This window comes from Ambystoma mexicanum, chromosome 4p (genome assembly GCF_040938575.1).
Source record: "Ambystoma mexicanum isolate Mex_15411 chromosome 4p, UKY_AmexF1_1, whole genome shotgun sequence".
NCBI classification, from domain to species: Eukaryota; Metazoa; Chordata; class Amphibia; order Caudata; family Ambystomatidae; genus Ambystoma; species Ambystoma mexicanum.
In genome coordinates, this window is record NC_090927.1 from 1,270,732,719 (window position 1) to 1,270,757,451 (window position 24,733).

Sequence of the window (24,733 nt, forward strand, 5' to 3'; positions counted from 1 at the left end):
ACTCACTAGGACCAGAGCCTACGGCCAAACCACACTGAATGCGCCCGATCTCATCTGATCTCAGCCGCCAAGCAGTGTTGGGCCTAGTTAGTACATGGATGGGAGCCCGCCTGGGAATACAATGTGCTGTAGGCTTTTTTTGTGCTCCATGTCCAGGAAGTGAGCCATTTCTCAATTGTCTTTCAAAACTGCATGGTCTAGCCGACTAGATGCTTAACAGGACAAAACTCACTAGGACCAAAACCTACGGCCACAGCACACTGAATGCGCCCCATCTCATCTGATCTCGGAAGCTAAGCAGTGTTGGACCTAGTTAGAACCTGTATGGGAGACCACCTGGGAGTAACAGGTGCTGTAGGCTTTTTTGTGCTCCATGTCCAGGAAGTGAGCCATTTCTCAATTGTCTTTCAAAACTGCATGGTTTAGCCGACTAGATGCTTAACAGGACAAAACTCACTATGACCAGAGCCTACGGCCACACCACACTGAATGCGCCCAATCTAGTCTGATCTCAGACGCTAAGAGGTGTTGGGTCTAGTTAGTACCTGGATGGGAGACTGCCTGGGAATACCAGGTGCTGTAGGCCTTTTTGCGCTCCATGTTCAGGAAGGGAGCCATTTCGCAATTGTCTTTCAAAACTGCATGATTTAGCCGACTAGATGCTTAACAGGACAAAATTCACTAGGACCAGAGCCTACGGCCAAACCACACTGAATGCGCCCGATCTCATCTGATCTCAGCCGCCAAGCAGTGTTGGGCCTAGTTAGTACATGGATGGGAGCCCGCCTGGGAATACAATGTGCAGTAGGCTTTTTTTGTGCTCCATGTCCAGGAAGTGAGCCATTTCTCAATTGTCTTTCAAAACTGCATGGTCTAGCTGACTAGATGCTTAACAGGACAAAACTCACTAGCACAAAAGCCTACGGCCGCACCACACTGAATGCACCCAATCTCGTCTGATCTCAGAAGGTAAACAGTGTCGAGCCTAGTTGGTACCCGGATGGGAGACCGCCTGGGAATACCAGGTGATGTAGGCTTTTTTGTGCTCCTTGTTCAGGAAGTGAGCCATTTCTCAATAGTCTTTCAAAACTGCATGGTCTAGCCGGCTAGATGCTTACCAGGACAAAACTCACTATGACCAGAGCCTACGGCCACACCACACTGAATGCGCCTGATCTTGTCTGATCTCGGAAAATAAGCAGTGTTGGGCCTGGATGGGAGACCGCCTGGGAATACCAGGTGCTGTAGGCATTTTTGTGCTCCTTGTTCAGGAAGTGAGCCATTTCTCAATTGTCTTTCAAAACTGCATGGTCTAGCCGGCTAGATGCTTACCAGGACAAAATTCACTAGGACCAGAGCCTACGGCCACACCACACTGAATGCGCCCGATCTCATCTGATCTCAGCCGCTAAGCGGTGTTGGGCCTAGTTAGTACCTGGATGGGAGCCCACCTGGGAATACAATGTGCTGTAGGCTTTTTTTGTGCTCCATGTCCAGGAAGTGAGCCATTTCTCAAACGTCTTTCAAAACTGCATGGTCTAGCCTACTAGATGCTTAACAGGACAAAACTCACTGAGCCCAAAACCTATGGCCACACCACACTGAATGTGCCCGATCTCGTCTGATCTCAGACGCTAAGCAGTGTTGGGCCTAGTTAGTACCTGGATGGGAGACTGCCTGGAAATACCAGGTGCTGTAGGCTTTTTTGCGCTCCATGTTCAGGAAGGGAGTCATTTCGCAATTCTCTTTCAAAACTGCATGATTTAGCCGACTAGATGCTTAACAGGACAAAATTCACTAGGACCAGAGCCTACGGCCAAACCACACTGAATGCGCCCGATCTCATCTGATCTCAGCCGCCAAGCAGTGTTGGGCCTAGTTAGTACCTCAATGGGAGCCCGCCTGGGAATACAATGTGCTGTAGGCTTTTTTGTGCTCCATGTCCAGGAAGTGAGCCATTTCTCAATTGTCTTTCAAAACTGCATGGTCTAGCCGACTAGATGCTTAACAGGACAAAACTCAGTAGGACCAAAACCTACGGCCACACCACACCGAATGCGCCCGATCTCATCTGATCTCAGCCACCAAGCAGTGTTGGGCCTAGTTAGTAGCTGGATGGGAGCCCGCCTGGGAATACAATGTGCTGTAGGCTTTTTTTGTGCTCCATGTCCAGGAAGTTAGCCATTTCTCAATTGTCTTTCAAAACTGCATGGTCTAGCCGACTAGATGCTTAACAGGACAAAACTCACTAGGACCAAAACCTACGGCCACACCATACTGAATGCGCCCCATCTCATCTGATCTCGGAAGCTAAGCAGTGCTGGGCCTAGTTAGAAGCGGGACGGGAGACTACCTGGGAATAACAGGTGCTGTAGGCTTTTTTTGTGCTCCATGTCCAGGAAGTGAGCCATTTCTCAATTGTCTTTCAAAACTGCATGTTCTAGCCGACTAGATGCTTAACAGGACAAAACTCACTTGGACCAAAGCCTACGGCCACACCACACTGAATGCGCCTGATCTCGTCTGATCTCGGAAGCTAAGCAGTGTTGGGCCTAGTTAGTACCTGGGTGGTAGACTGCCTGGGAATACCAGGTGCTGTAGGTTATTTTGTACTCCAGGTTCTGGAAGTGAGCCATTTCTCCATTGTCTTTCAAAACTGCATGGTCTAGCCGACTAGATGCTTAACAGGACAAAACTCACTAGCACAAACGCCTACGGCCACACCAGACTGAATGCACCGGATTTCACCTGATCTCAGAACCTGAGCAGTGTTAGGCCTAGTTAGTACATGGATGGGAGACTGCCTGGGAATACCAGGCGCGGTAGACTTTTTTCTACTCCATGTTCAGGAAGTGAGCCATTTCTCAATTGTCTTTCAAAACTGCATGGTCTAGCTGACTAGATGCTTAAGAGGACAAAACTCACTAGCACAAAAGCCTACGGCCGCACCACACTGAATGCACCCAATCTCGTCTGATCTCAGAAGGTAAACAGTGTCGAGCCTAGTTGGTACCCGGATGGGAGACCGCCTGGGAATACCAGGTGATGTAGGCTTTTTTGTGCTCCTTGTTCAGGAAGTGAGCCATTTCTCAATAGTCTTTCAAAACTGCATGGTCTAGCCGGCTAGATGCTTACCAGGACAAAACTCACTATGACCAGAGCCTACGGCCACACCACACTGAATGCGCCTGATCTTGTCTGATCTCGGAAAATAAGCAGTGTTGGGCCTGGATGGGAGACCGCCTGGGAATACCAGATGCTGTAGGCATTTTTGTGCTCCTTGTTCAGGAAGTGAGCCATTTCTCAATTGTCTTTCAAAACTGCATGGTCTAGCCGGCTAGATGCTTACCAGGACAAAATTCACTAGGACCAGAGCCTACGGCCACACCACACTGAATGCGCCCGATCTCATCTGATCTCAGCCGCTAAGCGGTGTTGGGCCTAGTTAGTACCTGGATGGAAGCCCACCTGGGAATACAATGTGCTGTAGGCTTTTTTTGTGCTCCATGTCCAGGAAGTGAGCCATTTCTCAAATGTCTTTCAAAACTGCATGGTCTAGCCTACTAGATGCTTAACAGGACAAAACTCACTGAGCCCAAAACCTATGGCCACACCACACTGAATGTGCCCGATCTCGTCTGATCTCAGATGCTAAGCAGTGTTGGGCCTAGTTAGTACCTGGATGGGAGACTGCCTGGGAATACCAGGTGCTGTAGGCTTTTTTGCGCTCCATGTTCAGGAAGGGAGTCCTTTCGCAATTCTCTTTCAAAACTGCATGATTTAGCCGACTAGATGCTTAACAGGACAAAATTCACTAGGACCAGAGCCTACGGCCAAACCACACTGAATGTGCCCGATCTCATCTGATCTCAGCCGCCAAGCAGTGTTGGGCCTAGTTAGTACCTCAATGCGAGCCCGCCTGGGAATACAATGTGCTGTAGGCTTTTTTGTGCTCCATGTCCAGGAAGTGAGCCATTTCTCAATTGTCTTTCAAAACTGCATGGTCTGGCCGACTAGATGCTTAACAGGACAAAACTCAGTAGGACCAAAACCTACGGCCACACCACACCGAATGCGCCCGATCTCATCTGATCTCAGCCACCAAGCAGTGTTGGGCCTAGTTAGTACCTGGATGGGAGCCCGCCTGGGAATACAATGTGCTGTAGGCTTTTTTTGTGCTCCATGTCCAGGAAGTTAGCCATTTCTCAATTGTCTTTCAAAACTGCATGGTCTAGCCGACTAGATGCTTAACAGGACAAAACTCACTAGGACCAAAACCTACGGCCACACCACACTGAATGCGCCCCATCTCATCTGATCTCGGAAGCTAAGCAGTGCTGGGCCTAGTTAGAAGCGAGACGGGAGACTACCTGGGAATAACAGGTGCTGTAGGCTTTTTTTGTGCTCCATGTCCAGGAAGTGAGCCATTCCTCAATTGTCTTTCAAAACTGCATGGTCTAGCCGACTAGATGCTTAACAGGACAAAACTCACTTGGACCAAAGCCTACGGCCACACCACACTGAATGCGTCTGATCTAGGAAGCTAAGCAGTGTTGGGCCTAGTTAGTACCTGGGTGGTAGACTTCCTGGGAATACCAGGTGCAGTAGGCATTTTTGTGCTCCATGTTCAGGAATTGAGCCATTTCTCAATTGTCTTTCAAAACTGCATGGTCTAGCCGACTAGATGCTTAACAGTGCAAAACTCACTAGGACCAGAGCCTTCGGCCACAACACACTGAATCTGCCTGAACTCGGAAGCGACGCAGTGTTGAGCCTAGTTAGTACCTAGAAGGGAGACCGCCTGGGAATACCAGGTGCTGTAGGCTTTTTTGTGCTCCATGTTCAGGAAGTGAGCCATTTCTCAATTGTCTTTCAAAATTGCATGGTCTAGCCGACTAGATGCTTAACAGGACAAAACTCACTAGGACCAAAACCTACGGCCACACCACACTGAATGCGCCCCATCTCATCTGATCTCGGAAGCTAAGCAGTGCTGGGCCTAATTAGAAGCGGGACGGGAGACTACCTGGGAATAACAGGTGCTGTAGGCTTTTTTTGTGCTCCATGTCCAGGAAGTGAGCCATATCTCAATTGTCTTTCAAAACTGCATGTTCTAGCCGACTAGATGCTTAACAGGACAAAACTCACTTGGACCAAAGCCTACGGCCACACCACACCTAATGCGCCTAATCTCGTCTGATCTCGGAAGCTAAGCAGTGTTGGGCCTAGTTAGTACCTGGGTGGTAGACTGCCTGGGAATACCAGGTGCTGTAGGTTATTTTGTACTCCAGGTTCTGGAAGTGAGCCATTTCTCCATTGTCTTTCAAAACTGCATGGTCTAGCCGACTAGATGCTTAACAGGACAAAACTCACTAGGACCAAAACCTACAGCCACATCACACTGAATGCGCCCCCTTCTCATCTGATCTCGGAAGCTAAGCAGTGTTGGGACTAGTTAGTACCTGGGTGGTAGACTGCCTGGGAATACCAGGTGCTGTAGTCATTTTTTCTACTCCATGTTCAGTAAGTGAGCCATTTCTCAATTGTCTTTCAAAACTGCATGGTCTAGTCGACTAGATGCTTAACAAGTCAAAACTCACTAGCAAAACTCACTAGCACAAATGCCTGCGGCCACACCAGACTGAATGCAGCGGATTTCATCTGATCTCAGAACCTAAGCAGTGTTAGGCCTAGTTAGTACATTCATGGGAGACTGCCTGGGAATACCAGGCGCTGTAGGCTTTTTTCTACTCCATGTTCAGGAAGTGAGCCATTTCTCAATTGTCTTTCAAAACTGTTGGTCGAGCCGACTAGATGCTTAACAAGACAAAACTCACTAGCACAAAAGCCTACGGCCGCACCAGACTGAATGCACCAGATCTCATCTGATCTCAGAAGGTAAACAGTGTTGAGCCTTGTTAGTACATGGATGGGAGACCGCCTGGGAATACCAGGTGCTGTAGGCTTTTTTTGTGCTCCATGTTCAGGAAGTGAGCCATTTCTCAATTGTCTTTCAAAACTGCATGGTCTAGCCGCCTAGATGCTTAACAGGACAAAACTCACTAGCACAAAAGCCTACGGACGCACCACACTGAATGCACCCAATCTGGTCTGATCTCATAAGGTAAACAGTGTTGAGCCTAGTTTGTACCTGGATGGGAGACCGCCTGGGAATACCAGGTGCTGTAGGCTTTTTTGTGCTACATGTTCAGGAAGTGAGCCATTTCTCAATTGTCTTTCAAAACTGCATGGTCTAGCCGACTAGATGCTTAACAATGCATAACTCACTAGGATCAGATCCTACGGCCAGACCACACTGAATGCCTCTGATCTTGGAAGCTAAGCAGTGTCGGGCCTAGTTAGTATCTGAATGGGAGACCACCTGGGAATGCCAGGTGCTGTAGGCTTTTTTGTGCTCCATGTTCAGGACGTAGGCCTTTTCTCATTTGCCTTTCAAAACTGGATGGTCTAGCCGACTAGATGCTTAACAGGACAAAACTCACTATGTCAAGAGCCTACGGCCACACCACACTGAAAGCGACTCATCTTGTCTGATCTCGGAAGCTCAGCAGTGTTGGGCCTGGATGGGAGACTGCCTGGGAATACCAGGTGCTGTAGGCTTGAGCCATTTCGCAATTGTCTTTCAAAACTGCATGATTTAGCCGACTGGATGCTTAACAGGACAAAATTCACTAGGACCAGAGCCTACGGCCAAACCACACTGAATGCGCCCGATCTCATCTGATCTCAGCCACCAAGCAGTGTTGGGCCTAGTTAGAACCTGGATGGGAGCCAGCCTGGGAGTACAATGTGCTGTAGGCTTTGTTTGTGCTCCATGTCCAGGAAGTGAGCCATTTCTCAATTGTCTTTCAAAACTGCATGGTCTAGCCGATTAGATGCTTAACAGGACAAAACTCACTAGGACCAAAACCTACGGCCACAGCACACTGAATGCACCCAATCTCGTCTGATCTCAGAAGGTAAACAGTGTCGAGCTTAGTTAGTACCTGGATGGGAGACCGCCTGGGAATACCAGGTGCTGTAGGCTTTTTTGTGCTACATGTTCAGGAAGTGAGCCATTTCTCAATTGTCTTTCAAAACTGCATGGTCTAGCCGACTAGATGCTTAACAATGCAAAACTCACTAGGACCAGAGCCTACGGCCAGACCACACTGAATGCCCCTGATCTCATCTGATCGTGGAAGCTAAGCAGTGTTGGGCCTAGTAAGTACCTGAATGGGAGACCACCTGGGAATGCCAGGTGCTGTAGGCTTTTTTGTGCTCCATGTTCAGGAAGTAAGCCATTTCTCAATTGTCTTTCAAAACTGCATGGTCTAGCCGACTAGATGCTTAACAGGGCAAAACTCACAAGGACCAAAGTTTACGGCCACATCACGCTGAATGTGCCCGGTCTCGTTTGATCTTAGAAGTGAGGCAGTGTCGGGCTTAGTTAGTACCTGAAGGGGAGACCTCCTTGGAATACCAGGTGTGGTAGGCATTTTTGTGCTTCATGTTTAGAAAGAGAGCCATTTCTCAATTGTATTTCAATACTGCATGGTCTAGCCGTTAAGATGCTTAACAGTGCAAAACTCACTAGGACCACAACACACTGAATGTGCCTGAACTCGGAAGCAATGCAGTGTTGGGCCTAGTTAGTACCTGGATGGGAGACCGCCTGGGAATCCCAGGTGCTGTAGGCTTTTTTCGTGCTCCATGTTCAGGAAGTGAACCATTTCTCAATTGTCTTTCAAAACTGCATGGTCTAGCAGACTAGATGCTTAACAAGTCAAAACTCACTAGCACAAACGCCTACGGCCACACCAGACTGAATGCACCGGATTTCACCTGATCTCAGAACCTAAGCAGTGTTAGGCCTAGTTAGTACATGGATGGGAGACTGCCTGGGAATACCAGGCGCTGTAGACTTTTTTCTACTCCATGTTCAGGAAGTGAGCCATTTCTCAATTGTCTTTCAAAACTGCATGGTCTAGCCGACTAGATGCTTAACAGGACAAAACTCACTAGCACAAAACCTACGGCCGCACCACACTGAATGCACCCAATCTCGTCTGATTTCAGAAGGTAAACAGTGTCGAGCCTAGTTGGTGCCCGGATGGGAGATCGCCTGGGAATACCAGGTGCTGTAGGCTTTTTTGTGCTCCTTGTTCAGGAAGTGAGCCATTTCTCAATTGTCTTTCAAAACTGCATGGTCTAGCCGGCTAGATGCTTACCAGGACAAAACCCATGACCAGAGCCTACGGCCACACCACACTGAATGCGCCTGATCTTGTCTGATCTCGGAAACTAAGCAGTGTTGGGCCTGGATGGGAGACCGCCTGGGAATACCAGGTGCTGTAGGCTTTTTTGTGCTCCATGTTCAGGAAGTGAGCCATTTCTCAATTGTCTTTCAAAACTGCATGGTCTAGCCGACTAGATGCTTAACAGGACAAAATTCACTAGGACCAGAGCCTACGGCCACACCACACTGAATGCGCCCGATCTCATCTGATCTCAGCCGCTAAGTGGTGTTGGGCCTAGTTAGTACCTGGATGGGAGCCCACCCGGGAATACAATGTGCTGTAGGCTTTTTTTGTGCTCCATGTCCAGGAAGTGAGCCATTTCTCAAATGTCTTTCAAAACTGCATGGTCTAGCCGACTAGATGCTTAACAGGACAAAACTCACTGAGTCCAAAACCTGCGGCCACGCCACACTGAATGTGCCTGATCTTGTTTGACCTTGGAAGCTAAGCAGTGTTAGGCTTCGTTAGTACCTGGATGGGAGACCGCCTGGGAATTCCAGGTGCTCTAGGATTTTTTGTGATCCATGTTCAGGAAGTGAGTCATTTCTCAATTGTCTTTCAAAACTGCATGGTCTAGCCGACTAGATGCATAACAATGCAAAACTCACTAAGAGCAGAGCCGACGGCCACACCACACTGAATGCGCCCGATCTTGTCTGATGTCGGAAGCTAAGCAGTGTTGGGACTGGATGGGAGACCGCCTGGGAATACCAGGTGCTGTAGGCTTTTTTGTGCTCCACGTTCAGGAAGTGAGCCATTTCTCAATTGTCTTTCAAAACTGCATGGTCTAGCCGACTAGATGCTTAACAGGACAAAATTCACTAGGGCCAGAGCCTACGGCCAAAGCACACTGAATGCACCCAATCTCGTCTGATCTCAGAAGGTAAACAGTGTCGAGCCTAGTTAGTACCTGGATGGGAGACCGCCTGGGAATACCAGGTGCTGTAGGCTTTTTTGTGCTACATGTTCAGGAAGTGAGCCATTTCTCAATTGTCTTTCAAAACTGCATGGTCTAGCCGACTAGATGCTTAACAGGGCAAAACTCACAAGGACCAAAGTCTACGGCCACAACACACTGAATGCGCCCAATCTCGTCTGATCTCAGCCGCCAAGCAGTGTTGGGCCTAGTTAGTACCTGGATGGGAGCCCGCCTGGGAATACAATGTGCTGTAGGCTTTTTTTGTGCTCAATGTTCAGGAAGTGAGCCATTTCTCAATTGTCTTTCAAAACTGCATGGTCTAGCCGACTAGATGCTTAACAGGACAAAACTCACTAGGACCAAAACCTACAGCCACAGCACACTGAATGCGCCCCATCTCATCTGATCTCGGAAGCTAAGCAGTGTTGGACCTAGTTAGAACCTGTATGGGAGACCACCTGGGAGTAACAGGTGCTGTAGGCTTTTTTGTGCTCCATGTCCAGGAAGTGAGCCATTTCTCAATTGTCTTTCAAAACTGCATGGTCTAGCCGACTAGAAGGACAAAATTCACCAGGATTAAAGCCTACAGCAACACCACACTAAATGCGCCTAGCCTCGGTAGCTCAGCAATGTCAGGTCTAGTTAGTACCTGGATGGGAGACCACCTGGGAATACCATGTGCTGTAGGCTTTTTCGTGCTCCATGTTCAGGAAGTGAGCCGTTTCCCAATTCTCTTTCAAAATTTCATGATCTAGCCGACTAGATGCTTAACAGGACAAAACTCACTATGACCAGAGCCTACGGCCACACCACACTGAATGCGCCCAATCTAGTCTGATCTCAGACGCTAAGCAGTGTTGGGCCTAGTTAGTACCTGGATGGGAGACTGCCTGGGAATACCAGGTGCTGTAGGCCTTTTTGCGCTCCATGTTCAGGAAGGGAGCCATTTCGCAATTGTCTTTCAAAACTGCATGATTTAGCCGACTAGATGCTTAACAGGACAAAATTCACTAGGACCAGAGCCTACGGCCAAACCACACTGAATGCGCCCAATCTCATCTGATCTCAGCCGCCAAGCAGTGTTGGGCCTAGTTAGTACATGGATGGGAGCCCGCCTGGCAATACAATGTGCTGTAGGCTTTTTTTGTGCTCCATGTCCAGGAAGTGAGCCATTTCTCAATTGTCTTTCAAAACTGCATGTTCTAGCCGACCAGATGCTTAACAGGACAAAACTCACTTGGACCAAAGCCTACGGCCACACCACACTGAATGCGCCTGATCTCGTCTGATCTCGGAAGCTAAGCAGTGTTGGGACTAGTTAGTACCTGGATGGGAGACCTTTCTCAATTGTCTTTCAAAACTGCATGATTTAGCCGACTAGATGCTTAACAGGACAAAATTCACTAGGACCAGAGCCTACGGCCAAACCACACTGAATGCGCCCAATCTCATCTGATCTCAGCCGCCAAGCAGTGTTGGGCCTAGTTAGTACATGGATGGGAGCCCGCCTGGCAATACAATGTGCTGTAGGCTTTTTTTGTGCTCCATGTCCAGGAAGTGAGCCATTTCTCAATTGTCTTTCAAAACTGCATGTTCTAGCCGACCAGATGCTTAACAGGACAAAACTCACTAGGACCAAAACCTACAGCCACATCACACTGAATGTGCCCCTTTCTCATCTGATCTCGGAAGCTAAGCAGTGTTGGGACTAGTTAGTACCTGGATGGGAGACCTCCTGGGAATACCAGGTGCAGTAGGCATTTTTTTGCTCCATGTTCAGGAAGTGAGCCATTTCTCAATTGTCTTTCAAAACTGCATGGTCTAGCCGACTAGATGCTTAACAGTGCAAAACTCACTAGGACCACAGCCTTCGGCCACAACACACTGAATGTGCCTGAACTCGGAAGTGATGCAGTGTTGGGCCTAGTTAGTACCTGGAAGGGAGACTGCCTGGAATACCAGGTGCTGTAGGCTTTTTTGAGCTCCAGGTTCTGGAAGTGAGCCATTTCTCCATTGTCTTTCAAAACTGGATGGTCTAGCTGACTAGATGCTTAACAAGACAAAACTCACTATGACCAGAGCCTACGGCCACACCACACTGAATGCGCCCGTTCTTGTCTGATCTCGATGGCTAAGCAGTGTTGGGCCTGGATGGGAGACTGCCTGGGAATACCAGGTGCTGTAGGCTTTATTGTGCTCCATGTTCAGGAAGTGAGCCATTTCTCAATTGTCTTTCAAAACTGCATGGTCTAGCCGACTAGATGCTTAACAAGACAAAACTCACTAGCACAAACACCTGCGGCCACACCAGACTAAATGCACCGGATTTCATCTGATCTCAGAACCTAAGCAGTGTTAAGCCTAGTTAGTACATGCATGGGAGACTGCCTGGGAATACCAGGCGCTGTAGGCTTTTTTCTACTCCATGTTCAGGAAGTGAGCCATTTTTCAATTGTCTTTCAAAACTGCATGGTCTAGCCGACTAGATGCTTAACAAGACAAAACTCACTAGCACAAAAGCCTACGGCCACACCACACTGAATGCACCTGGCCTCGAAAGCTAAGCAGTGTCAGGTCTAGTTAATACCTGGATGGAAGACCACTTGAGAATACCAAGTGCTGTAGGCTTTTCTGTGCTCCATGTTCAGGAAGTGAGCCATTTCTCAATTGTCTTTCAAAACTGCATGGTCTAGCCGACTAGATGCTTAACAAGACAAAACTCACAAGCACAAACACCTGCGGCCACACCAGACTAAATGCACCGGATTTCATCTGATCTCAGAACCTAAGCAGTGTTAAGCCTAGTTAGTACATGCATGGGAGACTGCCTGGGAATACCAGGCGCTGTAGGCTTTTTTCTACTCCATGTTCAGGAAGTGAGCCATTTCTCAATTGTCTTTCAAAACTGCATGGTCTAGCCGACTAGATGCTTAACAAGACAAAACTCACTAGCACAAAAGCCTACGGCCGCACCAGACTGAATGCACCGGATCTCATCTGATCTCAGAAGGTAAACAGTGTCAAGCCTAGTTAGTACCTGGATGGGAGACCGCCTTGGAATACCAGGTGCTGTAGGCTTTTTTGTGCTCCATGTTTAGGAAGTGAGCCATTTCTCAATTGTCTTTCAAAACTGCATGGTCTAGCCGACTAGATGCTTAACAGGACAAAACTCACTAGCACAAAAGCCTACGGCTGCACCAGACTGAATGCGCCCAATCTCGTCTGATCTCAGAAGGTAAACAGTGTCGAGCCTAGTTTGTACCTGGATGGGAGACCACCTGGGAATACCAGGTGCTGTAGGCTTTTTTGTGCTACATGTTCAGGAAGTGAGCCATTTCTCAATTGTCTTTCAAAACTGCATGGTCCAGACGACTAGATGCTTAACAATGCATAACTCACATGGACCAGATCCTACGGCCAGACCACACTGAATGCCTCTGATCTTGGAAGCTAAGCAGTGTCGGGCCTAGTTAGTACCTGAATCGGAGACCACCTGGGAATGCCAGGTGCTGTAGGCTTTTTGGTGCTCCATGTTCAGGAAGTGAGCCATTTCTCAAATGTCTTTCAAAACTGCATGGTCTAGCCGACTAGATGCTTAACAGGACAAAACTCACAAGCACCAAAGTCTACGGCCACATCACACTGAATGTGCCCGGTCTCGTTTGATCTTAGATGTGAGGCAGTGTCGGGCTTAGTTAGTACCTGGAGGGGAGACCTCCTTGGAATACCAGGTGTGGTAGGCATTTTTGTGCTTCATGTTTAGAAAGAGAGCCATTTCTCAATTGTCTTTCAAAACTGCATGGTCTAGCGGACAAGATGCTTAACAGTGCAAAACTCACTAGGACCAGAGCCTACGGCCACAACACACTGAATGTGCCTGAACTCGGAAGCGATGCAGTGTTGGGCCTAGTTAGTACCTGGAAGGGACACCGCCTGGGAATACCAGGTGCTGTAGGCTTTCTTGTGCTCCATGTTCAGGACATGAGCCATTTCTCAATTGTCTTTCAAAACTGGATGGTCTAGCTGACTAGATGCTTAACAAGACAAAACTCACTATGACCAGAGCCTACGGCCACACCACACTGAATGCGCCCGATCTTGTATGATCTCGGAAGCTAAGCAGTGTTGGACCTGGATGGGAGACTGCCTGGGAATACCAGGTGCTGTAGGCTTTTTTGTGCTCCATGTTCAGCAAGTGAGCCATTTCTCAATTGACTTTCAAAACTGAATGGTCTAGCCGACTAGATGCTTAACAAGACAAACTGACTAGCACAAAAGCCTACGGCCGCACCAGACTGAATGCACCGGATCTCATCTGATCTCAGAAGGTAAACAGTGTCAAGCCTAGTTAGTACCTGGATGGGAGACCGCCTTGGAATACCAGGTGCTGTAGGCTTTTTTTGTGCTCCATGTTCAGGAAGTGAGCCATTTCTAAATTGTCTTTCAAAACTGCATGGTCTAGCCGACTAGATGCTTAACAATGCAAAACTCACTAGGACTAGAGTCTACGGCCAGACCACACTGAATGCCCCTGATCTCATCTGATCTTGGAAGCTAAGCAGTGTCGGGCCTAGTAGGTAACTGAATGGGAGACCACCTGGGAATGCCAGGTGATGTAGGCTTTTTTGTGCTCCATGTTCAGGAGGTGAGCCATTTCTCAATTGTCTTTCAAAACTGCATGATCTAGCCGACTAGATGCTTAACAGGACAAAACTCACGAGGACCAAAACCTACGGCCGCAGCACACTGAATGCGCCCCATCTCATCTGATCTCGGAAGCTAAGCAGTGTTGGGCCTAGTTAGAACCTGTATGGGAGAGCACCTGGGAATAACAGGTGCTGTAGGCTTTTTTGTGCTCCATGTCCAGGAAGTGAGCCATTTCTCAATTGCCTTTCAAAACTGCATGGTCTAGCCGACTAGAAGGACAAAACTCACCAGGATTAAAGCCTACAGCAACACCACACTAAATGCGCCTGGCATCGGAAGCTCAGCAGTGTCAGGTCTAGTTAGTACCTGTTTGGGAGACCACCTGGGAATACCAGGTGCTGTAGGCTTTTTCGTATTCCATGTTCAGGAAGTGAGCCATTTCCCAATTCTCTTTCAAAACTGCATGATCTAGCCGACTAGAAGCGTAACAGGACAAAACTCACTATTAGCAGAGCCCACGGCCACACCACACTGAATACGCCCAATCTAGTCTGATCTCAGACGCTAAGCAGTGTTGGGCCTAGTTAGTACCTGGATGGGAGACTGCCTGGGAATACTAGGTGCTGTAGGCCTTTTTGCGCTCCATGTTCAGGAAGGGAGCCATTTCGCAATTGTCTTTCAAAATTGCATGGTCTAGCCGACTAGATGCTTAACAGGACAAAACTCACTAGGACCAAAACCTACGGCCACACCACACTGAATGCGCCCCATCTCATCTGATCTCGGAAGCTAAGCAGTGCTGGGCCTAGTTAGAAGCGGGACGGGAGACTACCTGGGAATAACAGGTGCTGTAGGCTTTTTTGTGCTCCTTGTTCAGGAAGTGAGCCATTTCTCAATTGTCTTTCAAAACTGCATGGTCTAGCTGACTAGATGCTTAACAGGACAAAACTCACTAGCACCAACGCCTACGGCCACACCAGACTGAATGCACTGGATTTCACCTGATCTCAGAACCTAAGCAGTGTTAGGCCTAGTTAGTACACGGATGGGAGACTGCCTGGGAATACCAGGTGCTGTAGGCTTTTTTGTGCTCCTTGTTCAGGAAGTGAGCCATTTCTCAATTGTCTTTCAAAACTGCATGGTCTAGCCGGCTAGATGCTTACCAGGACAAAACTCACTATGACCAGAGCCTACGGCCACACCACACTGAATGCTCCTGATCTTGTCTGATCTCGGAAACTAAGCAGTGTTGGGCCTGGATGGGAGACCGCCTGGGAATACCAGGTGCTGTAGGCATTTTTGTGCTCCTTGTTCAGGAAGTGAGCCATTTCTCAATTGTCTTTCAAAACTGCATGGTCTAGCCGGCTAGATGCTTACCAGGACAAAACTCACTGAGCCCAAAACATATGGCCACGCCACACTGAATGTGCCCGGTCATTTTTGACCTTGGAAGCTAAGCAATGTTGGGCCTAGTTGGTACCTGGATGGGAGACCGCTTGGGAATTCCAGGTGCTCTAGGATTTTTTGTGATCCATGTTCAGGAAGTGAGCCATTTCTCAATTGTCTTTCAAAACTGCATGGTCTAGCCGACTAGATGCATAGCAATGCAAAACTCACTAAGAGCAGAGCCTACGGCCACACCACACTTAATGCGCCCAATCTTGTCTGATGTCGGAAGCTAAACAGTGTTGGGCCTAGATGGGAGACCGGCTGGGAATACCAGGTGCTGTAGGCTTTTTTATGCTCCATGTTCAGGAAGTGAGCCATTTCTCAATTCTCTTTCAAAACTGCATGATCTAGCCGATTAGATGCTTAACAGGACAAAATTCACTAAGACCAGAGCCTACTGCCACACCACACTGAATGTGCCTGATCTCATCTGATCTCAGCCGCTAAGCGGTGTTGGGCCTAGTTAGTACCTGGATGGGAGCCCACCTGGGAATACAATGTGCTGTAGGCTTTTTTGTGCTCCATGTTCAGGAAGTGAGCCATTTCTCAATTCTCTTTCAAAACTGCATGGTCTAGCCGACTAGATGCTTAACAGGACAAAATTCACTAGGACCAGAACCTACGGCCACACCAAACTGAATGCGCCCGATCTCATCTGATCTCAGCCGCTAAGCGGTGTTGGGCCTAGTTAGGACCTGGATTGGAGCCCACCTGGGAATACAATGTGCTGTAGGCTTTTTTTGTGCTCCATGTCCAGGAAGTGAGCCATTTCTCAAATGTCTTTCAAAACTGCATGGTCTAGCCGACTAGATGTTTAACAATGCAAAACTCAATAAGAGCAGGGCCTACGGCCACACCACACTGAATGCACCCGATCTTGTCTGATGTCGGAAGCTAAACAGTGTTGGGCCTAGATGGGAGACCGGCTGGGAATAGCAGGTGCTGTAGGCTTTTCTGTGCTCCATGTTCAGGAAGTGAGCCATTTCTCAATTGTCTTTCAAAAAAACTGCATGGTCTAGCCGACTAGATGCTTAACAGGACAAAATTCATTTGGACCAGAGCCTACGGCCACACCACACTGAATGCGCCCGATCTCATCTGAGCTCAGCCGTTAAGCGTTGTTGGGCCTAGTTAGTAACTGGATGGGAGCCCACCTGGGAATTCAATGTGCTGTAGCCTTTTTTTGTGCTCCTTGTCCAGGAAGTGAGCCATTTCTCAAATGTCTTTCAAAACTGCATGGTCTAGCCGACTAGATGCTTAACAGGACAAAACTCACTAGGACTAAAACCTACGGCCACACCACACTGAGTGTGCCCGATCTCGTCTGATCTCAGACGCTAAGCAGTGTTGGGCCTAGTTAGTACCTGGATGGGAGACTGCCTGGGAATACCAGGTGCGGTAGGCTTTTTTGCGCTGCATGTTCAGGAAGGGAGTCATTTCGCAATTGTCTTTCAAAACTGCATGATTTAGCCGACTAGATGCTTAATAGGACAAAATTCACTAGGACCAGAGCCTACGGCCACACCACACTGAATGCGTCTGATCTCGGAAGCTAAGCAGTGTTGGGCCTAGTTAGTACCTGGGTGTTAGACTTCCTGGGAATACCAGGTGCAGTAGGCATTTTTGTGCTCCATGTTCAGGAATTGAGCCATTTCTCAATTGTCTTTCAAAACTGCATGGTCTGGCCGACTAGATGCTTAACAGTGCAAAACTCACTAGGACCAGAGCCATCGGCCACAACACACTGAATCTGCCTGAACTCGGAAGCGACGCAGTGTTGGGCCTAGTTAGTACCTAGAAGGGAGACCGCCTGGGAATACCAGGTGCTGTAGGCTTTTTTGTGCTCCATGTTCAGGAAGTGAGCCATTTCTCTATTGTCTTTCAAAACGGGTTGGTCTAACTGACTAGATGCTTAACACGACAAAACTCACTATGACCAGAGCCTACGGCCACACCACACTGAATGAGCCCGATCTTGTCTGATCTCGGAAGCTAAGCAGTGTTGGGCCTGGATGGGAGACCGCCTGGGAATACCAGGTCCTGTAGGCTTTTTTGTGCTCCATGTTCAGGAAGTGAGCCATTTCTCAATTGCCTTTCAAAACTGCATGGTCTAGCCGACTAGATGCTTAACAGGACAAAACTCACCAGGACTAAAAGCTATGGCCACACCAGACTGAATGCGCCTGGCCTTGAAAGCTAAGTAGTGCCAGGTCTAGTTAGTATCTGGATGGGATACCACCTGAGAATACCAAGTGCTGTAGGCTTTTTTGTGCTTCATGTTCAGGAAGTGAGCCATTTCTCAATTCTCTTTCAAAACTGCATGATCTAGCCGACTAGATGCTTAACAGGCCTTTTTAAAAAAAAATGTATCCCTTTTTATAGCGGAAATGTTGGACAACAACATGAGGGTTGGAGCTACCTATTTACATAGAATTAACATACGGGTAGTGTGTTCATGGGTAATAAAACTACCTTCACATGTAATGCAGTACAGAGAATATTGAGTCCACAAAGAGGCTTGAAAGAAAGCCATTATTGTGTTGGATGTTTTCTCCAATTCCCTGCATCAGAAACAGGATGGATGGAGTAAATTTATCCTGCTAGACATAGGAGTCCTGAGTGGGCCCACAAGTCTTATATATCGCGCCTGATCGAGGGCTGATCGAGTGATGAGCGTGGTTTTATGATGCAAGTGGCTTTATGGCTTAGCTTACTAAATGCAACTGCATAAGAGTAATACTCTTAGCATTTTTCAAGCCTGCGGCCACACCACACTAGTTGCGCCAGCTCGTCTGATCTCAGAACCTAAGCAGTGTCAGGCCTATTAAGTACCTGGATGGGAGACTGCCTGGGAATAGCAGGTGCTGTAGCCATTTTTTCTACTCCATGTTCAGGAAGTGAGCCATTTCTCAATTGTCTTTTAAAACTGCATGGTCTAGCCGACTAGATGCTTAACAAGTCAAAACTCACTAGCACAAACGCCTGCGGCCACACCAGACTGACTGCACCGGATTTCATCTGATCTTAGAAGGTAAACGATGTTGAGCCTAGTTAGTACTTGGATGGGAGACCGCCTGGGAATACCAGGTGCTGTAGGCTTTTTTTGTGCTCCATGTTCAGGAAGGAACAAGTTACTTACCTGTAACTGTTGTTCTCCAGCATGGGTCTGGCATGGATTCACATGCTCATGAATATTCCCCGTCGTCAGGCTGGGAATCCTCGGTAAAGAAAAATCAGTATCAGTTTCGTTTCTGATCTGTCTTTCGTAGTAGTAACCAATCACTGATCTTTGCGTCATACTGACCACAGCCAATGACTGCCCTCTCCCTAAGCCCCGCCTCTGGCAACCATCTTCAGATTTGGTAGCACGTGAAGTGGCAGTATGACCAAGTGAAGAGCCGCAGAGGGGTAGGCGGGAGGGTTCGCATGTGAATCCATGCCAGACCCATGCTGGAGAAAACAGTTACAGGTAAGTAACATGTTCCTTCTCCAGCATGGGGTCTGGCATGGATTCACATGCTCATGAATAAAAGAATACATAGCAGTACACACATGCACAACCACGGGAGGTGGCAAAGGCTCAACATTAAGCATTATATCCAAAACTCAACATTAAGCAATTCTTACCTCCTCACCAGGCTCACCTTAGGCGAACAGGTTGCGCAGCACTGCTTGGCCGACCCTGGACTCCTCCCTGGAATCCCGATCGACGCAGTAGAATTTCGTGAAGGTGTGCGTCGACCTCCACGTAGCAGCCCTGCAGATGTTCAGCAAGGGCACACCAGATAGGAATGCCTTGGTAGCTGCGATCGCTCTGGTGGAATGGGCTCTCGGACGGGCAGGCAGCGGTCGGTTTGCCAACTGATGACAGTACATGATACAGCCGGAGAGCCATCTGGAAATGGAAGCCTTCGAGAGAGCCTTCCCCTGTTTGACAGGTCCAAAGTTCACAAAAAGTTGTGACGTCTTCCGAAAACACTTCGTACGGTCCACGTAGAACTTCAGCGCTCTAGCCACATCCAGCGAGTGCAAAGTCCTTTCAGCCGGCGACGAAGGCGACGGGAAGAAAACAGGCAACACCAAGGGTTCGTTGAGGTGGAAGTCCGACGGCACCTTGGGCATGAAGGAGGGGTGCGTCCTGAGCACTACCCTCATGTCGTGAAAAGTCAAGTACGGGGGCTTGCAGGAAAGGGCCTAGATCTCTCCCACCCGTCATGCGGAGGTGATGGCCACAAGAAACGCTGTTTTCCACGACAAGAACTTCAACGGAGCCGAGTGCAGAAGCTCGAACGGAGGTCCCATGAGCTTGGTCAGCACCACGTTGAGCTCCTACGCCGGGGCCGGAGCCTTCACCGGCAGGAACGATCTGAACAGTCCCTTCATGAATTCTTTCACCAGGCGATGAGACCACAAAGACGTCCGTCCCGTGGTTCTGGTGTATCGGGAGATCGCAGCAAGATGATTCTTGATGGACATGTGCGCCAGTCCAGCCTTGGCCAGCGTCAGTAGGTACGGCAGTACTTGGGGAGCCGTAATCCGTAGAGGGTTAATCTTCTGTGCGTGGCACCAGACAGAGAACCTCTTCCATTTGTGTCCATAGCATTTAAGAGTTGAGGACGCCCTGGCCTTTGCAAGAACCTCTCTGCAGTCGGCCGGTATGTCGTAGCCTCCAAACTCTAACACTGCAGGAGCCAGGCCTGCAAGTTCAGCGACTTCGGGTCGTGATGGAAGATGGCGCCTCCTTCCCTGGAGAGAAGATCCGCGTCCACTGGCAGCTTGATTGACGGGGACGCTGACAAGTCCAGAAGGTCCGGGAACCATATCTGCCTCGGCCACGCAGGTGCGACGAGGATCATCCTGCACCGTGACCTCTTGAGCTGGTTGATGAGCCGGATCAGCAAAGGCAATGGAGGGAACGCATATAGAAACAGGCCCTCCCAGGGGAACGAGAAAGCATCGCCCATGCTCCTCGGCTGGGGAAACCTGCTGGCGAACTTCCGGCACTTGGAGTTCGTCGCCGTCGCGAACAGATCGATCTGGGGTGTGCCCCACCGTCGGAAGAGGCGGTCCACTAGATCCTGTCGTAGTTCCCACTCGTGGCACAAGCGCAGCTCTCTGCTGAGCGAGTCGGCAATGGTGTTTTGTATTCCTGCCAGATGAAACGGCACCAGAAACATCCCTTGGGCGACGGCCCAATGCCACAGATCCTGCGCCTCCTTGGACAGGGCTGGGGATCTGGTACCGCCCTGCTTCCTGATGTAGAACATGGTGGTGGTGTTGTAGGTGAAGATCCTCACCACCTTGCCCTTGAGGGACGGAAGAAAGGACCCGAGGGCCCAAAACACTGCACGGAGTTCCAGGACGTTGATATGGAGGGACTTCTCCGTCGGAAGCCAAAGGCCTCTCGCGTGCAGATTTTCGGTGTGCGCTCCCCACCCTTCCAGGGAGGCATCTGTGGTCACTGTCTTCTGGTGGCTGGGGGTCTTGAAGTCCATGCCCGCCGTCAGATGCACGCGGGTGCCCCACCACCGGATCGCTCGTCGGAAACTCTCGTCGAGTGTGACCCTCTCCTCGAAGCTGCCCGTCGTCTGGATCCAGCGCGCGTCCAGGAACTCCTGCAACGGGAGCATCCGGAGCCTGCACAGGCGGATGAGATAAATGCAAGAAGACATCATTCCGAGGAGGGACTTGATGGACCTCACCCTGGCCGCGTCCGCAACCAGCATCCGCTGCACCTTGCCCAAGATGGCCCTCGTCCTTTCCTCCGACGGAGAGGCCAGAAGCGACACTGTGTCGAGCTTTGCTCCCAGAAACAGTGCGTCTTGCGCGGGCACCAGGTGGGACTTGGCGTAGTTTATGGAGAATCCCAGGTCCGTGGGTAGTTGGACGGTCCTTGCTGTGTGCTCCACGGCGAGCTCCTTCGTCTTCGCTCGGATGAGCCAGTCGTCCATGTAGGGGTAGACGTGGATCCCCTCTAGGCGCAGCCGCGCCACCACCGGTGCGAGGCACTTGGTGAAAACCCTGGGTGCCGACCTCAATCCAAAGGGAAGGGCTCTGAACTGGTAGTGACGCCCTTGGACCACGAATCTGAGAAACTTTCGGTGTCCCTTTAGGATGGGGATATGGAAGTAGGCATCCTCCAAATCCAACTACGACAGGAAATCGCCCTCCTCCAGTTGGCCCAGGACGTGTTGGAGGGTGACCATCCTGAACTTCTGTGTCTTGATGAATTTGTTCAGTCGTCGCAGGTCCAGGATGGGACGCCATCCTCCCGTCTTCTTCTTCACGAGGAAGTATCTTGAGTAAACTCCGGAGCCCCGAAGCCTCTTTGGGACGAGCTCGATGGCGCCCTTCCTGAGCATGGACCTTACCTCCAAGAGAAGTTGAGGGATGTGATGTTCCTTCCTGGCCACAGGGGGAACGCGCGGGCACCTCTTTAGAAACTCGAGCGTGTGACCCTGAGCCAGGGCGTCCAGCACCCAACGGTCGGTGGAGATGGACTCCCACACGCTGACGAAGCTCGCCAGCCGGCCTCCCACCGGGGTGCTTCGGTGGGGGCCCGACCCCACGGCCGGTTCAGCCCTGCTTCGATGAGGCTTTGCCGCCTTGTCCTCCTTGGCGACGACGGCGGGGTCCGCCCGACTTGCCTCGTCCCCTGTAGGCTTCCTGTGACGACGAACGGGTCGCTTGACGATAGGTGGAAAATCCGCCGCTGGAACCTTTGGAGGCACCCTGTTTGCCTCCGCCGCTCCGAAAGGGCGGCCGTCGTTGCTGGAGAACACCATGAGCCCGGGCCGTCTCCGTGTCCGCCTTGATGGCTTGTAGGGAATTGTCCACTGTTTTCCCAAACAGGTTGCTTCCGTCGAACGGCATGTCCAAGACTCTGGTCTGCACGTCCTGACGGAAGTCAGTAGCCTTGAGCCATCCACGCCGCCTAAGGCACACGCCGTTGCCCAACTGGCGAAATCCAGTGTCCGTGATGTCCGTCGCTATCGTAATGGCGTGGTCCGACGCCACTTCTCCTTCCTGCAAGATCTCTAGGGCCTCAGCCCTCTTGTCGTCTGGTAGGAAGTCCAGCAGGGGGGCGAGTTTGTACCACAACTCCCTGTCGTAGCGGGCTACGATAGCCGAGGCGTTGGCAGCCTTGATCGTCGTCGCTGCCGATGAGATGACTCTGCGTCCCATCGTGTCCAATTTCTTTCCCTCGCCATCCGGCGGGGAGGTTGACGTAGAGGCCGCGCCCCTCCCCCGCTTTCTTCCTGGCCGCTGCGGAGACGACCGAGTCCGGGGTCGGCTGTGCCCGAAGGCACAAGGGGGCCGCGTCCGGGACCCGGTACTTCTTCTCGTACCGATCCCTTCTAGCCGGCGTTGTGGATGGGTTCTTGAGGAGGGCGAGACCCTCATCTCAGATATCGTCCAGTAGAGGTACAGCGAGGACCGTCTTCCTCTTGGTCTCGCGCCGTTGATAAAGGAAACCTTCCTTCTTCTTCACTTCCGGGCAGAGCTGGAAAAGCTTGGATGCCCTGGCGATCATGGCGTGAAACGATCCAATCTCGTCGGGCGGGGAAGCCTGGGTGGGAGGTGACGACGGGAGATCCTCGTCGTAAACCTCGTCGTCAGTACCCGTCACGGCCGTGTCAGTCCCCGTATCATCCCCACGTGTCGTGGACAGGGAGGAGGGCTGAGCAGGGCGCGAAGGTTGAAAAGGAGGTGGAGGATGAATCCTTCTTCTCTAAGAGGAGGGCTCCCAGAAGGGCCTGGCTCCGGGTCCCCCGTCGGGAGCGGTTCCTCCGTTGGTGGTAACGGCAGTCTCGTCCTTATCTCCGAGCATAAGGACTGTATAGCCAACAAAATGGCCGCCGAGTTGTCTTGCGGCACTGGTTCAGGGGGTTCCGACGGGCGATCAGGAGCCCCGTCGGCACCCTCGATGTTCTCGTCGTCTCCCACGTCGGGGTCCCTCCCGACGGGATGGTCTTCTTCCACGCCAGCGCCATGGCCTAAGACTTCGATCAGCTCCTCCTCAGAGGTTGAGGCCGAATCCACGATGACCTCCTGCCCCCCCTTTTTCTTCTCCGTCGGAGGTTTCACGGGGGTCCTGTCGATGGGCATGAAAGAGGACTCCCTCCGCGGTGGCAGGGAGATTCTGGGCCCCGAGGTCGCCACCACTGGTGTAGCCTCCACAGGCTGAGCCAGGGCCGCCCGACTGTCTCGATAGAGGCCTTGGCCGGATGGATCAAGGCTTTCACCACCTTAGGTGCGCTCACCGCCTTCTCCTTGGGGGGAGGGTCACCACCTCGCTCCCCCTCCGATGGGGCCTTCGAGCACGACCGGGGTCTCTCCAGGAGCTTCGCCGGGTGCTCGGCCTTCCTCTTACCCGAGCCAGAGCGTTGGCTCGTGGTTGATGGCGCCGGGGAGGATGCGCCCTGCCTGGCGCCCCAAGAGCTCGACCGTCCGGCGCTCCCGGTGCCAGCGGACTCGCGGTGCTTAGCCTTCTGTTGGACCCCTGTCGCCGGGGCTCCCTCAAAGGTCTTAGAAGACCGCTCGGACTTCTTCTTCTTCTCGCCTGACGGGCTCTTTCCTTCCAGCCAGTTGGCGAGACGCTGATGGCGGTCCTTCATGGTCCGCTCTGACATATTGCCGCAAAACGCACAGTCCTTCTCCACGTGCGTCTTGTCTTCATGCAGGCAGTAAAGGCAAAGGGAGTGTTCGTCCTCCTTAAAGACATTCTGAAGTTGGCATCCAGGGCAGACCCTGAACAGCTTTCCGGGCGTCGAGCTTCCCTTCTCCTGGGCCATGCTCGAGAAGGGCCTGAGAAACTTCTGGAGTCCTCCAAAAGCGTGGCTCGACGAAATCTTCACCCTTGAGGGGCGTAGAGGAATCCGACACGGGTCCCCGTTGATCGGATAAAGAAACGGTGGAGCTTGAGGCTCTTTTGACCGAAAAAGAGAACATTTTCCTAAGAAAAAGCGCGAAAAAAGCACTAACGCTCGAGAGCAATAGCACGAGGATCCCAACACTTGAACGTGCGGTAAAAATCTGAAGATCGCTGCCAGAGGCGGGGCTTAGGGAGAGGGCAGTCATTGGCTGTGGTCAGTATGACGCAAAGATCAGTGATTGGTTACTACTACGAAAGACAGATCAGAAACAAAACTGATACTGATTTTTCTTTACCAAGGATTCCCAGCCTGACGACGGGGAATATTCATGAGCATGTGAATCCATGCCAGACCCCGTGCTGGAGAAGTAAGCCATTTCTCAATTGTCTTTCAAAACTGCATGGTCTAGCCGACTAGATGCTTAACAGGACAAAACTCACAAGAACCAAAGTCTACGGACACAACACACTGAATGTGCCCGGTCTCGTTTGATCTTAGAAGTGAGGCAGTGTCGGGCTTAGTTAGTACCTGGAGGGGAGACC

At 50.7% G+C, this 24,733-nt stretch overlaps 1 non-coding gene and 45 pseudogenes across 1 annotated transcript; all 46 read left to right on the top strand.

The window, feature by feature from the left end:
• Positions 1-16: 16 nt before the first annotated feature.
• Positions 17-135, top strand: LOC138457451 (5S ribosomal RNA; annotated as a pseudogene).
• A 107-nt stretch (positions 136-242) lies between these two features.
• Positions 243-361, top strand: LOC138458858 (5S ribosomal RNA; annotated as a pseudogene).
• A 106-nt stretch (positions 362-467) lies between these two features.
• On the top strand, positions 468-586 carry LOC138459013 (5S ribosomal RNA; annotated as a pseudogene).
• Positions 587-692: 106 nt separating this feature from the next.
• LOC138458517 (5S ribosomal RNA) lies at positions 693-811 on the top strand (annotated as a pseudogene).
• A 107-nt stretch (positions 812-918) lies between these two features.
• Positions 919-1,037, top strand: LOC138459035 (5S ribosomal RNA; annotated as a pseudogene).
• A 320-nt stretch (positions 1,038-1,357) lies between these two features.
• Positions 1,358-1,476, top strand: LOC138456002 (5S ribosomal RNA; annotated as a pseudogene).
• Positions 1,477-1,583: 107 nt separating this feature from the next.
• Positions 1,584-1,702, top strand: LOC138456242 (5S ribosomal RNA; annotated as a pseudogene).
• Positions 1,703-1,808: 106 nt separating this feature from the next.
• LOC138456586 (5S ribosomal RNA) lies at positions 1,809-1,927 on the top strand (annotated as a pseudogene).
• A 106-nt stretch (positions 1,928-2,033) lies between these two features.
• LOC138459703 (5S ribosomal RNA) lies at positions 2,034-2,152 on the top strand (annotated as a pseudogene).
• A 107-nt stretch (positions 2,153-2,259) lies between these two features.
• LOC138459278 (5S ribosomal RNA) lies at positions 2,260-2,378 on the top strand (annotated as a pseudogene).
• A 107-nt stretch (positions 2,379-2,485) lies between these two features.
• LOC138454947 (5S ribosomal RNA) lies at positions 2,486-2,604 on the top strand. Its single transcript, XR_011261602.1, has one exon. It is a non-coding gene; the product is annotated as a 5S ribosomal RNA (ribosomal RNA).
• Positions 2,605-2,935: 331 nt separating this feature from the next.
• Positions 2,936-3,054, top strand: LOC138459036 (5S ribosomal RNA; annotated as a pseudogene).
• A 320-nt stretch (positions 3,055-3,374) lies between these two features.
• Positions 3,375-3,493, top strand: LOC138456385 (5S ribosomal RNA; annotated as a pseudogene).
• A 107-nt stretch (positions 3,494-3,600) lies between these two features.
• On the top strand, positions 3,601-3,719 carry LOC138455898 (5S ribosomal RNA; annotated as a pseudogene).
• Positions 3,720-3,825: 106 nt separating this feature from the next.
• Positions 3,826-3,944, top strand: LOC138459423 (5S ribosomal RNA; annotated as a pseudogene).
• Positions 3,945-4,050: 106 nt separating this feature from the next.
• Positions 4,051-4,169, top strand: LOC138459289 (5S ribosomal RNA; annotated as a pseudogene).
• Positions 4,170-4,276: 107 nt separating this feature from the next.
• On the top strand, positions 4,277-4,395 carry LOC138459096 (5S ribosomal RNA; annotated as a pseudogene).
• A 537-nt stretch (positions 4,396-4,932) lies between these two features.
• On the top strand, positions 4,933-5,051 carry LOC138458725 (5S ribosomal RNA; annotated as a pseudogene).
• Positions 5,052-5,158: 107 nt separating this feature from the next.
• LOC138456412 (5S ribosomal RNA) lies at positions 5,159-5,277 on the top strand (annotated as a pseudogene).
• A 106-nt stretch (positions 5,278-5,383) lies between these two features.
• Positions 5,384-5,503, top strand: LOC138459878 (5S ribosomal RNA; annotated as a pseudogene).
• Positions 5,504-5,847: 344 nt separating this feature from the next.
• Positions 5,848-5,966, top strand: LOC138456596 (5S ribosomal RNA; annotated as a pseudogene).
• Positions 5,967-6,073: 107 nt separating this feature from the next.
• On the top strand, positions 6,074-6,192 carry LOC138459863 (5S ribosomal RNA; annotated as a pseudogene).
• Positions 6,193-6,298: 106 nt separating this feature from the next.
• On the top strand, positions 6,299-6,407 carry LOC138459895 (5S ribosomal RNA; annotated as a pseudogene).
• A 522-nt stretch (positions 6,408-6,929) lies between these two features.
• Positions 6,930-7,048, top strand: LOC138457503 (5S ribosomal RNA; annotated as a pseudogene).
• A 106-nt stretch (positions 7,049-7,154) lies between these two features.
• Positions 7,155-7,273, top strand: LOC138455775 (5S ribosomal RNA; annotated as a pseudogene).
• A 534-nt stretch (positions 7,274-7,807) lies between these two features.
• LOC138459757 (5S ribosomal RNA) lies at positions 7,808-7,926 on the top strand (annotated as a pseudogene).
• A 541-nt stretch (positions 7,927-8,467) lies between these two features.
• Positions 8,468-8,586, top strand: LOC138456541 (5S ribosomal RNA; annotated as a pseudogene).
• Positions 8,587-9,132: 546 nt separating this feature from the next.
• LOC138456024 (5S ribosomal RNA) lies at positions 9,133-9,251 on the top strand (annotated as a pseudogene).
• A 106-nt stretch (positions 9,252-9,357) lies between these two features.
• LOC138459695 (5S ribosomal RNA) lies at positions 9,358-9,476 on the top strand (annotated as a pseudogene).
• A 107-nt stretch (positions 9,477-9,583) lies between these two features.
• On the top strand, positions 9,584-9,702 carry LOC138458987 (5S ribosomal RNA; annotated as a pseudogene).
• Positions 9,703-10,015: 313 nt separating this feature from the next.
• LOC138456161 (5S ribosomal RNA) lies at positions 10,016-10,134 on the top strand (annotated as a pseudogene).
• A 106-nt stretch (positions 10,135-10,240) lies between these two features.
• Positions 10,241-10,359, top strand: LOC138459791 (5S ribosomal RNA; annotated as a pseudogene).
• Positions 10,360-10,633: 274 nt separating this feature from the next.
• On the top strand, positions 10,634-10,752 carry LOC138459793 (5S ribosomal RNA; annotated as a pseudogene).
• A 107-nt stretch (positions 10,753-10,859) lies between these two features.
• On the top strand, positions 10,860-10,979 carry LOC138459575 (5S ribosomal RNA; annotated as a pseudogene).
• A 1,199-nt stretch (positions 10,980-12,178) lies between these two features.
• On the top strand, positions 12,179-12,297 carry LOC138458235 (5S ribosomal RNA; annotated as a pseudogene).
• A 106-nt stretch (positions 12,298-12,403) lies between these two features.
• LOC138459392 (5S ribosomal RNA) lies at positions 12,404-12,522 on the top strand (annotated as a pseudogene).
• Positions 12,523-13,496: 974 nt separating this feature from the next.
• LOC138458236 (5S ribosomal RNA) lies at positions 13,497-13,615 on the top strand (annotated as a pseudogene).
• A 107-nt stretch (positions 13,616-13,722) lies between these two features.
• On the top strand, positions 13,723-13,841 carry LOC138458067 (5S ribosomal RNA; annotated as a pseudogene).
• A 106-nt stretch (positions 13,842-13,947) lies between these two features.
• LOC138459806 (5S ribosomal RNA) lies at positions 13,948-14,066 on the top strand (annotated as a pseudogene).
• Positions 14,067-14,379: 313 nt separating this feature from the next.
• On the top strand, positions 14,380-14,498 carry LOC138456365 (5S ribosomal RNA; annotated as a pseudogene).
• A 106-nt stretch (positions 14,499-14,604) lies between these two features.
• Positions 14,605-14,723, top strand: LOC138458754 (5S ribosomal RNA; annotated as a pseudogene).
• Positions 14,724-14,829: 106 nt separating this feature from the next.
• LOC138459571 (5S ribosomal RNA) lies at positions 14,830-14,948 on the top strand (annotated as a pseudogene).
• A 759-nt stretch (positions 14,949-15,707) lies between these two features.
• LOC138456169 (5S ribosomal RNA) lies at positions 15,708-15,826 on the top strand (annotated as a pseudogene).
• A 549-nt stretch (positions 15,827-16,375) lies between these two features.
• On the top strand, positions 16,376-16,494 carry LOC138459609 (5S ribosomal RNA; annotated as a pseudogene).
• Positions 16,495-16,601: 107 nt separating this feature from the next.
• LOC138456388 (5S ribosomal RNA) lies at positions 16,602-16,720 on the top strand (annotated as a pseudogene).
• A 1,575-nt stretch (positions 16,721-18,295) lies between these two features.
• Positions 18,296-18,414, top strand: LOC138459196 (5S ribosomal RNA; annotated as a pseudogene).
• Positions 18,415-24,733: the final 6,319 nt, after the last annotated feature.